Source organism: Ursus americanus, chromosome 8 (assembly GCF_024610735.1).
Source record: "Ursus americanus isolate L20-20 chromosome 8, mUrsAme1.1.p, whole genome shotgun sequence".
Classification (NCBI taxonomy): domain Eukaryota; kingdom Metazoa; phylum Chordata; class Mammalia; order Carnivora; family Ursidae; genus Ursus; species Ursus americanus.
In genome coordinates, this window is record NC_142134.1 from 39862675 (window position 1) to 39866984 (window position 4310).

The following is a 4310-nucleotide window of genomic DNA, read 5'->3' on the forward strand; positions in this document are numbered from 1 at the left end:
TTTGATAACAAGCTTCCAGCCCCCAGATCAATATTGCCAGCACACTGCTGTGCACCCCACCAGGCATACTTTGTTGTCACTATTACTCTTTTTAGAGAAATAATTATCTGTGTACACACCCGTGTAAAAATTATTTATAGTTTATTCTTTCTCTTCCCAAATGAAACAATTAAAAGATGTATTTTTTAAAAGGTTTGTCTCTTCCTTTCGTGGTAAAAGCTTGTTGAGGTAAGCTGCAGTTTTGTAGAAGTAAGGTTTGATCCCATGGGATCTGTAAACAGAGGCTGCGAAAGTAGAAAAGACATGACAAAGAGGGTGTAAGTCAGTAATTCCTGTCCACAGCATAATGGCGCAAGGAAAAAATACACCATCACATGTCTGAACAACCTACAGAACGGCCAGCTTCAGCAAAACTGCAGCCCGATCTGTCTCTTGGCTGCCTGGAGAGGCAGAAACAAGAGGAACACCAGGCACTTGACAATCCTCTCAGAGCTATAAACTGGGAAGGAGCTCCTTGACACATATTCCCAAGAGGATGGAGGATTTACTACGATGCTGGCCACAAGTAACTCAAGGACTGCCTCCCCATCTATGAATTTATCTCTGGTTTCTTAACTTAAGGGCATATGTGAGCAATTCTCAATAGTACCCCTTCCCACTATTCTCCTTTTCTTTCTACAAGGTTTAGCAATGTCCCCAAGGAACCACACAGGGGAGATTACCCTCCCCTTAGCCAGTCTTGTCATCTAAACATTCTTCCTCAAGCAAGTTAGAGAACTGGGGTGATTCTTTTACACAGCAGTGTGAGCCCTGCTAAACCAACCTGACAGCCTTCAACAAGTATCTAACCGCTCTGTACTTTGGTTTCATCATCTACAAAATGGGTTAATAATAGTCTCCAGTACAGGATGGTTATGAAAATTAAATATATTAACACAGACATGTGTTATGTCTGGCACACAGTGACTGCCTCTAGTATATTAGCTGCCATAACATTTTTTCTAAGAAGCAGTATACATTAGTGACTAAGAATATGAACTCCACAGTCAACCTATTTGGATTCAAATACAGATTTCACCACTTCTCAGCTGTGCGATGATATTTAGAAGTGTGGCTCTTAGAAGGTGATCAGTTCGTGAGGATGGAACCCTTATGAATGGAATTAGTGTCCTTATAAAAGAGGTGTCAGAGAGCTCCCTCAACAAAAGTGGGCCTTCACCAGACACTGAATCTTCTTGTGCCTTGATTTTGGACTTTCCATCCCCCAGAATGGTGGGAAGTAAATTTCTGTTGTCTAGAAGACACAAAGTCTGTGGAATTTTGTTACAGCAGCCCAAACAGATCAAGACACACATACATTCACATACACACACATTAACTTAGAACAATTCTTAGCATATAGTAAATAATACATATGCTAGTCATTTTATTATTATTATTAATTATTATTATTACTATGAGTTAAGAAAGGCAATATATAAGTAGTAAGTAGTGACATAACAGTTTACACAATTAGAAGTTTTAGGGGATCTCTCTGATATGCTGGAAGAGCCTTGAATTTTAACTATGATAAGTTTTTACCCAATATCTCTGAGCTACACCCTCCTCATCTGTAAAGTGGGATAATAAAATAATCTTTAGTCTGCCACATTACAATAAAAATCAGAAGTCATATTTGTTGAGCTTTGAATCAAGGGACTAAGGCAACTTTCCTGCCTAAATACCATGCTGAACTTCTTCCCCTCTAGAGTATGGCCAAGGGAAATATGTACACAAGGAATCACGTCAGATGTGAAAATAAGTGCTGTTCTATAAATGACTTGAAGCTACATATAAATTCACTAGGATAATCCACAGAACTCAGGAAAATGCTGTACTTATGATTAAAGTTGTATTACAAAGAATACAATACATGAACACTGAAATGAAGAGATCAAGATCTAAGAGAGTCACAAACACAAAGATTCCATGTCTTTAAGACACGTCATCCTTCCAGCACATCAATGTATGTTTACCAACTAAACCTTGGTGTAATAATCATCGACCACATAACAGATCTCAATCTCCAGCCCCTCTCCTTTCCCCAAAGGTCAGGAGGTAAGGTTAATATCACCAGAATCAAAGCTTCAACCCTCTAATCACAGAGTTGTTTTTCCAACTTGGTCAGTCCCCATGTTGACATCTAGGGTCCCACCAGGAATTAGCATAAACTCAGAGGTAATCCTGGGGTCCCACAGTGAATAACGAAGATACTCCTGTCCCTTGGGAAATTCCAAGGATTTAGAAGCTCCCTCACAAGAACTCAGGAAAAAGATCAAAGACATTCTTTATTATATAATGAATGGGGAGCTTATAAAATTGGATTTCATTCAACTACCCTGTTTAATAAGACAACATCAAAAAAGGAACTAAAGTACTTGCTTTGGCATCACATATACTAAAAAACTGGAACCATACAGAGAAGATTAGCATGGCCCCTGACCAAGGATGACACAAAAATACATAAAATATTCCATTTTTTTTAAAAGATTTTATTTACTTATTTGACAGAGAGAGAGACAGCCAGCGAGAGAGGGAACACAAACAGGGGGAGTGGGAGAGGAAGAAGCAGGCTCCCAGCCGAGGAGCCTGATGTGGGGCTCGATCCCAGACTGCCAGGATCATGCCCTGAGCCAAAGGCAGATGCTTAACGACTGAGCCACCCAGCGCCCCAACATTCCATATTTTTTAAAAGCAAGTGATGTAGCTGACTTTCCTAACACACAAAAACAGATGCAGAGATAGATAAAATGAGGAGGCAAAGGAATATGTAAAAAATTTTAAAAACAGGACAAAATCTTAGCAAGAGACCTAATGAAACAGTGATAGGCACTACACCTGATAGAGAATTTAAAGTAATGACCATAAGGATACTTGTTAGACCTGAGAAAAGAGTGGAAGACATCAGTGAGACCTTTAACAAAGAGATGAAAAAGGGACCAATCAGAAATGAAGAATACAATAACTGAAATTAAAATACTAGATGGAATACAGGGCTGGTCAGAAGCAGCAGAACAAATCAACAGCCTGGAGGACAGAGTAATGGAAAGTAACCAAGCTGAGTAGATGAGGGGAAAAACATTATACAAATTGAGAACAGACTTAGGGGACTCAGTGACTCCAACAAGTGTAATAACGTTCGCATTACAGGAATCCCGAAAGAAGAGAGAGCAAAGGGAACATAAAATTTCTTTGAAAAAATAAAGGATAAAAACTGCTCAAATTTGGGGAAGGAAACATAAATTCAGATCCAGAGATACCCCAACAAAATCAACCTAAGGAGGTCCACAACAAGACACATAGTAATTAAAATGGCAAAAAAGCAGTGATAAACAATGAATTCTAAAAGAAACAGGAGAAAAGAAAGCAGCTACATTCAAGGGAAACCCCATAAGCCTATCAGCAGATTTTTCAACACAAACTTTACAGGCCAGAAAGGAGTGGCATGCTATATTCAAAGAGCAGAGAGGTGCTTGGGTGACTCAATCAGTTGAGCATCTGACTCTTGGTTTCAGCTCAAGTCACGATCTCAAGGTTGTGGAATCAAACCCTGCATCAGGCTCCACACTTGGCTGGGAGTCTGCTGAACATTCTCTCCCTCTCCATCTCCCTCTGCCCTGCCACCCACTCAGCTGCTCTCTAAAAATAAATAAATAAATCTTAAAAAAAAAAAAAAGTACCAAAAGGGAAAAGTCTGTAGCCAGAGTACTTATCCAGCAAAACTATCATTCAGAATAGAAGGAGAGTTAGAGTTTCCAAGACAAACAAAAGTTAAGGGAGTTCATGACCATTAAACCAGTCCTACAAGAAATGTTAAAGGGGAATCTGTGAATGGAAAGGAAAGACCATAAGTAAGAGTAACAAAAGTGGAAAGCTCAAAAGCAGTAACAATATCAGTAAATCTCACTCGAGGGACTCACTAAGCAAAAGGAAGTAAAGTATGACACCATATACCTAAAACAAAGGGAAAAGAGGAGTCAAGAATGAGTTCAAACTTAAGCAACCATCAACTTCAGATAGATTGCTGTAGACAGAAGAGGTTACATAGAAACCTCATGGTAACCACAAATCAATCACCAGGAATAATTTTGCAAAAAAGAAAGAGAAAGGAATCCAGATCTATCACTAAAGAAAGCCAGCTTATGGTGAGAGAAGAGAGCAAGGAAAGAAAGGAACAAAGAAGAACCACGAAAACAAACACAAGACAAATAACAAAATGGCAATAAATACATACCTATCCATAATTACTTGAGTGTAAATGGACTAAATCC

At 39.0% G+C, this 4310-nt stretch overlaps 1 non-coding gene across 1 annotated transcript; it reads left to right on the top strand.

Annotated features, from left to right (window-relative positions):
- Positions 1 to 2413: 2413 nt before the first annotated feature.
- Positions 2414 to 2522, top strand: LOC123804108 (U6 spliceosomal RNA). Its single transcript, XR_006783074.1, has one exon. It is a non-coding gene; the product is annotated as a U6 spliceosomal RNA (small nuclear RNA).
- The last annotated feature ends 1788 nt before the right edge of the window (positions 2523 to 4310 follow it).